This window comes from Lemur catta, chromosome 22 (assembly GCF_020740605.2).
Source record: "Lemur catta isolate mLemCat1 chromosome 22, mLemCat1.pri, whole genome shotgun sequence".
NCBI lineage: Eukaryota > Metazoa > Chordata > Mammalia > Primates > Lemuridae > Lemur > Lemur catta.
The window spans coordinates 4,070,194-4,080,755 of NC_059149.1; the positions used below are offsets into that span (position 1 = coordinate 4,070,194).

General features: G+C 34.0%; 1 pseudogene; it reads left to right on the forward strand.

Annotated features, from left to right (window-relative positions):
• The first annotated feature begins 9,194 nt into the window (after positions 1–9,194).
• LOC123626582 lies at positions 9,195–9,962 on the forward strand (annotated as a pseudogene).
• Positions 9,963–10,562: the final 600 nt, after the last annotated feature.

Here is a 10,562-nt window from a genome sequence, read left to right on the forward strand (position 1 = left end):
AATTGGGAGTGGGGAGATGATGTATGGGGGAGAAAGAGTTGTCAGAAATTTATTTGCAACTAAATTCAAAGTCATAGTCCCACAAACATTAAAGTTCCCTAGACTTTAGCAAGTTAATTATATATAAGATTGCATTTAACTTGTATTATTGTACTAGTTCAAAAGCCCCAAGTTTTTAGGAGCTGATTACTGAGCTTGCATTTCTGGTCTCCTTCTTACTGCCTGCCCCCCCTGCAACCCAGTGCTCATTAGTACTCACTCCCGAGAGTGGGCAGCAAATGGAGGAGAAGGTGGAATTCATGTCAATCAATCATGAATCACTTCTTAATAGCTCTGCTCATTTCTTGCAGTGAGAGAAACAGTACAAAGGATGGGGATAGGACATCATTGTGATTATACAGAAATAGAAAAATATAGTTTGCCAGTATGTACAGAGTGACTATGGCTACTCCATACATGCTTGCTGACGAGATGACTTTGACACATGCCAATAAAGTAAGTGGGTAGTCCTGGAAAGCAGTGGAATTTCATTTGCTTGCATTTGTTCGTTTTTCTCCTAAAAATATAGTTTAAATGATGATTCTGCTTCAAGAGGAGGTGAAGAGTATCACAATGCGGTTTCTAAAGTGATGTACAGGGTTGTAAACACATCATTCCACTATCACATTCCCACGTCCTAAGAATAGGATGATACACTATATTATATTTATATAGTTAAAAGTACAGGTTTGGGCTCCAGAATGCCTGGGTTCAAATTCTAACTGTGCCTTTAGCCAGTTAAATTTGAACAATGAGCTTTACTTCTCTGTAGCTCAGTTTTCACATCTATCATTCCAAAAATCTCTGTGGTTTTTGAGATTAAATGAGGTAATACATGCAAAGCACTTGGACATAATTATTATTAAACACACATTAGCCATTATTGTCTTATGGTATATTTTAAAAGAATTTTTCCATATTATCTTGTTTGATGATTTCAAATTTAAAGAAGCATGATTTTTTCACTAAAGTTCTCCTCTAATTAACAAAATATTTAATATTCATTCTGTCTACCTAGAAAATATAATAAAGAATAACATATGGAGAAATAAATATAAAGGAATAAAATATGAAGAAAATAAAACCACCCAAAACCATTAGCCACTCTTAATGGTTTTGTTTATTTATTTATTTTTTAACTTTCTGTGTATATTTTTACCTCATTGAGATGAGGTGGCAATACTCAAATTTTAGACCTACAAAAATGGCAATTTCATCTCATATATACTGTTGTGCATTGCATTTCTGTTTATTTATTTTATATTTTATGTCTATATATAAATGTTAATAATAAACTAGACAATGGAGATTATTATTCCCATTTTATATTTTTAGAAACTAAAGCTCAGTATAGTTAAGTAATTTATCCTAAGAGACATGATTTGCAAGTGTTGGAGGTAATAATAAAGTCTAGGTCATTGATTTAGAGGAAAATGTGCTTTCTCTTAAAGCAAATCATCTTTTAAAATTGTTAGTTGAAAATATAGATCATAAAATGGAATGTGATGAATAAGAATACCATTCTTATTTCCAAAAAGCATCATATCTGGTCTTCTGTCTCATCTTCAACTACTCATCTTCTATTTCATTTTTCCATTTCATGCACTCTCCAAGAAAATGCTTGAAGCCTCCTCATTGTCAATTCACCAAAGGTCACATGTTAAATGCCTAAAAATGGGTGCTTAGCATTTCATAATCACCATAGTACAAACACTGTAATGATCTCCTCACCAAAATTATCAAGATTATTGCTCTGTTTCATCTATCCTTTTTTCTTAGCTAAAGTATTTTAAAGCAAATTCCAGATGTCATGTTATTTTACCATTTATTTTAGTAAACATGTCCAAACAATAGAAACATTTTCTCCTACAATGCTAAGGCCATTGTCACACACAATAAAATTAACAAAATACCTAAGTAAAAGTTAATGCTTGTTATATTCAAATATTTTTGATTGACTAAAATGGTATGTTTCATGAGGAGGCTGAGGTAGGAAGACTGCTTGAGCCCAGGGGTTGGAGGCTGCAGTGAACTGATTGAGCCACTGCACTCCAGCCTGGGTGCCATGAGACCCCATTTCAAAAAAAAAAAAGTTTTTCAGTTGGTTTTGTGACTCACAGTTCATAGCAGTTCTCCCTTACATTGCAATTTGGATGAGTCTTCCAGGAAGCATTAAGACGGCATTAAGAGTGTAAAAGATTTATTGGGAGTTTAAAAAAAGAAAAAAAGAAAAGACAACAAGATTGGGTAGGAGGACCAAGAGCCCTATGGTGTAGTTGTAGCAAAATTTGTGGCAGAACAACAGAAAACTCTGGAGCCCATTACAGATGTCCCATCTTGGAAAGAAATGGTGTACACATGTGCCACACTGTTGCTCACTCATTAGCTAGAGCGGAGAAAAAAGGCTGAGAAGAACCTACAGGAACTCACATCTGGAGCCTGTCAGAGGGGTGGGGAGCCTGCGGACCCAAGGCCACATGCGGCCCTACAGCAGCACACCAGCATGCCTGGCTAGTTTTTTAATGTTTTGTAGAGATAAGGTCTCACTATGTTGCTCAGGCTGGTCTCGAACCCCTGGCCTCAAGTGACACTCCCACCTTAGCCTCTCAAAGAGCTAGGATTACAGGCATGAACCACCGCACCCAGCTTCCACTAAAATTTTGATGAAAATAATGAAGACTTCTGCTCCCCAAAACTACTAAATGCACAAATAAATAGAATTATATATTTACTCATGGACCTCGCCCACACATTGAAATTAAGAACTACTCCTCTAAATAATGCTTATTACTTTGTAAATTGAGTACATTCTCTTGTCCATTTTAATAATATAGGTCAAACTACAACAGTACCCATTCTTCCAGGTAAGAACCCCTCCTGTGCTTTGTGTTTTTTTAATTTGTAACTTTTCATTTTGAAATTAATTCCAGTTTATAAAATATTGCAAAATATAGTACACAGGATTTCTCAATACCCTTCACCCAGCTTCCCTGGAACAAGGACTTGGTGACTATTTTGAACCATGTAGCAACCTTGAGAAGTGATGTCACTAAGGATAGTGGAGTAAAGGATCAAAGGAACGTGGGTTCTGAATGATTATGGAGGTGCAACACCAGCTGAGGACTGCCTGCTCTGGACCTCTTATTGGTGTGAGAGAAATAAACCTCTTTTTGTGTAGCCACTATTGTGGGCTTTCCGTTATATGCAGGATAATTTCTTCTTAACTGATAGCTAAAGGCTTCTCACACCCCATCCCCATTACTATCATTCTAAGAATGTCCTGTAATGTTATATATTATTTTACTGCATATTGATCCTTTCCATGTTGTATTATTCCATAATACTGTTGGGAAGGAATTATATTCTGAAATACGGCTTCTGGATATTCATAATAAGCAGACAGTATAACTTTTACACACAGTTATACAGGTTTATATACTTTCTAAACCCAATAGATCAGTAATGATAAGTATACCTTTATTATATGTAATCCCTATCCCAAATCATCTTTGAACTAGAAAACCTATCTTATGCTTTGAAATCAGATGTGCTTGGACTATTCAGCAGCTGTCTATGTAGTCAAAATGTGTCACAAATTCCCTATTCTAATAGTATCATTTGATTATTACCACATGGTTATAAGGTAGACAGGATGGAAATTATTGCTATTTAATGACTAAACTGTGATAAGATATAGCAAAATAACTTTCTCATGGTCTCATGCTGTTGAGTTATAGAATCAGGGATAGAAAATACTGTTTCTGTCCTTTGCTCTATGTCTACTCTTTAATACATGGCAGAAAAAGCATCTATGTATAATAAAAACCCATGTGGAATATTTTTTAAAATATTGAATTTTAACACATGATAATTTCCAAATCCTTTAAATTGTATTATTTTTAGTGCCTCATATATTATTTTTTTACTTTCAAAAGAAGTCATTTCAAAATAAGTAGTAAGGGCTTAAATATATATTATCAGGTATCATCTCTGTAACAGCAAACAAGTCACATACTTCAATTTAATCTATATCCTGAATGGTTAGTAAAAATGAAGCTGTATTATTTTTTATGTTTGTAGCCAAGTCGATTGTGATTTCCCCATTTCTGTAAGTTAATTGAAACCGACATTATAATATTACTTATTCCATAGCATATTTTTTACACCATGAATACAATGTAATTTTAACAACAAGAATTACTGTGGCTAATGTTTACTTTTTGCTTCTTATTACAATTCATAAGTCATACACATATTTTAAATAAATTTTACTTGGTTAATTTCCAAAAGCTGTTTAGCTAAGTGTCTAAGGTAAGCTGTAATAATTACATGAGTGTTTTCACTAACAAAAAGATACGTAGGTTGTTTTTATTATAACAAGACACACACTCATGTAATCAGAATATTCTGTAACTAAAGCAGAATTTATATGTTTACTGGGAGATGAGATAATTATTCTAGAATTGCCATGGAAACAAGGACATTTTAAGGCAGTCATCATTGAATCTTTATGACAGTTTATACTACTATCTCCCTATGTTTCAAATTTGCTTATACAGAAGTGTTGCTAGACTGCTAAAATAACTCACAAATTATTACATAGTTATTACCTTGCATTTGGTTCCCAGAAATGGAAAATTCATGCCTGCAAAGTATATGTCTGAGCATTCTTTTCTCATTTACCACGTGGTTGGTAATGTAGTAAAAACATTGCTAGCATATATAATAGTACATAATGTAGAATACACATGATTTTCCTCATTTGTTGGTTTTTTCTTTTTTCTTTTTCTTTTGTCACATTGAGCTACATGTACCAAGATGGCTTGACTGAGAAATTAACTTTGCTTTTTTTCTCCCACTATTGGGAACTCAGCATTAAAAATTTTATAAAAAGAGAGATTTTCCCATCCTCATTCCCTCAAAATGAGGGAGCAGCGCTTTAGGTCTTAGAAATCTGGGTTTCCCTGGCTCCACAATAGAGGACTTAGGATGTTAAAATATAGGATTCAGAAAATACTGTTTTTGAATTAGAGGAGAGTAAGAATATTTAGTGTCAAAGGAGTAGAAATAAATTGTCCTAGAAAGAGTTGGGGTTCTTGTGGCCATTAGCATTTTACTCTTCACGCAGCACTCCAGAAGTAGCAGAGCCTCTGAACAGTATGACTGTGTGTATGTGTGGCATAAAGCGTGATGTTCTGGGACCAAGGAGAAAGCCCTGCAACAAAATTACACAAGGAGAGTGTGGATGTTGTCACCAGAGAAACTTACTCTGAAATGGATCATGCAAACTGAGCAAGGAGAAAAAGCAGACTGAGTCCACTTAGAGCTGTGCTGTCTAACATGATAGCCATACCCACACATGGATATTTAAATTTGGATTTAAATGGGTTATAATGAGATAAAATTAAAAATCTAATTCCTAATTCACATTAGCCACATTTCAAATTCTCAATGGCCACCTGTGGCTAATGGCTACTATATTAAACCTCACAGAATAGATCATTTCCATCATCACAGAAAGTTCTATTGGACATATTTTCCCTAGACCCTATGCCATACTAAGGAGGGCAAAAATTAAAATGACTGAAATTTCATTTCACATTAATACGTGATTTAGAAAATTAAGAAACATGGCATTTATTGGATGCCCAGTTTTGAGGAAAAAATTTTTATTATCCCCATTAGATATTCTTTCTCTCTCTTTTTCTCTCTTTCTTTTCTTTTCTTTTCTTTCTTTTTCTCTTTCTTTCTTTTCTTGTTTCTTTCTCTCTCTCTTTCTTTTCTTCTCTCTTTCTCTCCTTCTTTTTTTCCCTCAAAATGCATTCCTATAATTCTCAAAATGTTATGTGAAAAGTCCCCACAACAAAAAAGAAAAGTAAAAAAGTTCATGTGGCATCTGATATTGTAATGAACTACAACTGAAAGCAGATATTTCCTTAAAAGTTAGTATTTTCTCTTAAATTTGATATGAACATTTCTTTTCTAGTACCTGCAGATTCAAAGAAGAGGGAGAAAAAGCCCTCCCTCTGAAAACAACTAGAAAAACCAGAAAAAAAAGTATAAAAGAAACATTTGTTTGAAGGATTTGGACATCTTTGTAGGCAGTAAGGAAAGGAGATTTGACTACAGAAGTGAGTCAAGCATTCAGGCCCTCTTTACCCTAGAATCTTTACTAATGCTGACAGTAGGTGTTTACTAATGCCGATAGTATTACTAATGTATGAGAAGCTGAACTGAGCTTCGATCAGAGTCATAGGTATGGAAGAAGTAGAATTGGAATTTACAGAACACCAACGAGGAGGTTCCCTGGCAAACACCACAAAGCTCCAATGGGAACTTCCATAAAGGGCTACACACTATGAATAAGGGTAAACCAGAAATGGATCAGCCCTCACAGGGATGAATGAAAGCTCAGCTTTAAATTCTATCAATACTTCAGTGAATTGAAGCAATCTGGAATTATTAATACACCTAACCTAGTAGTCTGCCAAAAACAAACTAAATTTTCTCTGGAAGAATATATAATAATATCTTTCAGGGCTTCAAATTATCTCTATAATGTCTCACATATAAAAACTAGAACTTACTGAAAATAAGTGAGATTATAAGGATATAAGTTTATATGACCCAAACTCTACAGATATAATAGATTATTTCTCACAAGAAATTCAAATAATTAAGATACCAAAAACAAATTCTACAACAATTATTACTCTGTTCAAGTAATTAAATTGAGAATTTTGAAGGAAAACTGAAAATTTTTAAAAAACTGAAAATTCTAGAACTGAAAAATACAACAGAAAAAATTAAGAATTCAATGAATGAGTTACAGTTGAAGAGAGACTAGTAAACTGGAAGATAAAGTAGAAAAAATATTCTAACTAAAGCACAGATATTGTAAAGAATGAGAAATGTAAAGAAAGGTATATGGAAAATATAAGACATGATAAATGGGCATAATATATATTTATTCGAAGCCATGTACAGAGGGAAAATAAAGGAAATGATGCAGAAACAATATTTAAAGAGAAAATGGCTGAGAACACTCCAAAATTGGCAAATGACATTAAGCAATAGATTCAATATGCTCTGTGAAATCTAATCAGGATAAACAAAAACAATAACAGCAATAATAACATCAAAAAATTACGTAGAAACATCATAGTAAAACTTATGAAAACCAAAATAAAGGCAAAGAGCTAATATCATTCCACTCTCCCTAGCTGTGTGGTAGCCTTGGAAATCATCAGCTTTGCAACTAGAGTATCTTAAAAAGCAGTAGCCTTGGTGCCACTGAAAGAGAAAAACTTCATTTGGAGCTCCTGAAAAGACCCATCCCAGACAACTGTCACCATTTAACCCTTTTGGCAGTTCATAGAAAAGCTCTCTTCTCAGAGCTTGTATTTTTGTGACCTGACTCAGAGCTGTGAGATCAATGTTATTTCCAGTGCATTTGTAAAAAATAATAATAATAATAATAAAATCAACAATGGTTTAATAACATAGCTGCTTGAGTCAGCATTATGAGTTGGGGCTAACAAGTGGCTGGTTAAAAATATAAAGAAATATTTGAAAATGACATGTCCATACGGGACTTTGATAAACCCCAACGTATACCTGGGAATCTAGAAGGTCGTGCACATACACAGAGCTGTATATGTCCAGGGTTAGGGGTTGGCCCAGGAAATATCTAAAAAAAAGCCCTAACCTCATACTTGTGATTGACCTTTAAGTTCTGCCTGAGCAGGAACTAAAGGTTAAAGAAAAGTTTTAAACTGCCTGTTGGAGCATGGAAAGCATACCCCAATGCACACACAGACACACACACCTTCAGCAAAGGCTGGGAGATATACACATTCAAGACACTTTAGAAACTCTCTGTCTAATCTTTAGAGTAGCACTTAGCTAACTGAGCAGACCCCAGTGGCCACGCTCAACAAAGATTACAGGCTTTAGAGAATTAGTTCAGGAAAGCCATTAAACAAACAAACAGCAACAACAACAGCAAAGAACAACAACAAATGTTGGGGGCTGGATTTCCAGAGTTGACACATTGTATTATTTAAGATGTCCAGTTTTTACACACAAAGCAGCAGAAAAGTATGGCCCATTCACAAGAAAAATAAATGAAAACAATAGAAATTGTCCCTGAGGAAGTCTAAATGTTTGTATTACTAGACAACTAGCACAGCTTAGCACAGTTAGACAACTCAGAGGGGTGTAACTTAGTTGTTATAAATATCTTCAAAAAACTAAAAGAAACTATATATAAAAAATTAAAAGACAGTATGAGAACAATGCCTCACCAAATAATATGAATAGAGACATAAAAATTATTTTAACGAAGAACAAATTGAATTTTTAGAGTGGAAAGATACAATAACAGAAATTAAAAATTCACTAAAGAGTCTCAACAGTAGCTTTGAGTAGGCAGAACAAACCAGCAAATCTAAAAACAGATCAAATCAAATTATCCCATCTGAAGAATGGAAAAAAAAGAAGAAAAATAAACATAGGCTCAGAAACCAGTGACACCAGTACACCATCAAGTGTACCAACATATCCATAATGTAAGGTTCAGAAGGAAAGGAGAGAGAATGAAAGGGGGAGAAAGAATATTTGAAGAAATTATGGGCAAAAATTTCCCAAATTTTGTGAAAAGAATTTATCTGCACATCCAAGAAGCTCAACAAATTACAAACAGCATAAACTAAAAGAGATTCACACATTGATTATCTCATACTCAAGCTGTCAAAGGCCAAAGGCAGAGAGAAACTTAAAATCAGCAAGAAAAATGTAGCTCATCATTACCAGGGATCCTTGAAAAAGACAATGTTGACTTCTCATGAGAATCAATGGAGTTGAGAAGGCAATGGGATAACATATTCAAAGTGCTTGAAGTAATAGCCAAGAATTTTATATCCAGCAAAAATAACCTTCAAAAATTAAGGAGAAGGGTGGTTCCACACACACACATGGGTCATATTATCACAGAAGTGGATAGCTGGGCAGTAGTGGTGTTTTTTCTTTGGCAGAGTAAAGTACTCTGTGTAGATCTTGACTCTTCAGTGTCTTCCCTCTGGAATTATACAAAGTTCAAAAAAGGTGTCCTTCATCCTTTGAAAAGAGCTTATTGTAAAAACAAAAAAAAATAGATGTCTTAAGGACATGACTCCAAGACCACTGTATTTTCTCCAGAAGGTCACTTGCACCAAGTTGAATGTACCATGGAAGCATCAAACATGCAGGCACCTGTTCAGAAATTTTAGCAAGCAATGATGTTTTGCTTGCAGCAGAAAGACACAACATCCACAAGCCTCTTGATGAAATCGTTTTCTCCAAAAATATTTATGAACTCAGTGAGGACATGGCTTGCAGTGTGGCAGGAAATGCTAATGTTCTGACTAATAAACCAAGGCTCATTGCTCAAAAAAGTGTTTATAATGGTTTCAGAAGCCAATTCCTATGAGCAGTTGGTTACAGCACTGTGTAATATCAAACAAGCTTATACACAGTCCGGAGGAAAACGTCCCTTTGGTATTGCATTACTGTACATTGGCTGGAATAAGGACCATGGCTTTCATCTGTATCAGAGCGGCTCTAATGGAAATTATGGGTAATGGAAAACCTTATGCATTGGAAATAATAGTGCTGCATCTGTGTCAGTGTTAAAACAAGAATGAAAGGAAGAAGAAATGACTTTGAAGTCAGAACTTGGTTTAGCTATCAAAGTGTTAAATAAGGACATGAATGTTAGCAAACTGCTGAAAAAGTGGAAATTGCCATATTAACAAGAAAGAATGAAAAAACATTATCAGAAATCTCAAAACAAAGTGGAATAGTTGATCAAAAACCATGAGAAATAAGAAACTAAAGCTAAGCAGGAGAAGAAAGAAAGAGAACATAAATAAAAAGATAAATAGAAGACAAAACATTGGGATTTTAGAACTCATTCAGGGTGCAATTTCTGTGTAAAAGATTTCCTAATCTTCCAACCTGAGAAAGCTTTGACTTTTTTTTTTAACTTGTGCAAAACATTACATTCTGAATTGTATGCTGGTCATTTCTGAATACTTTATTGTAATGATGATGATTATTTTCATGGACATTTTAATCTTATTTTTGTTGGAATAAAACTTGGAAAGAAGGGTAAATTTTTAAAAATGAAGGTGAAATTGAGGCAGTCACAGATAAACAAAAACTGACTTTGTCACTGCTATTGAAATTAAATTGGTATTAATTCAAATCTAGTTGTCTTAAATTATGATGCTAAATGTAATCTGAGAAAAACCACTAAGAAAACATCTCAGGAAATATAGTAAATAAGACAAAAGAATTAAAATGATATAGTAGAAAATGTCTATTTAACACAAAAGAACAGTGACAGAGGTATTAAAGAAACAAATAAGTCATAAGACATACAGAAAACAATGGCAAAAGACAGGTGTAAATTCTTCCATATTAAATAGTAACTACATCAACTGTAAATGTACAAAAAACCCCAATGAAAAGGCAAAATTTTG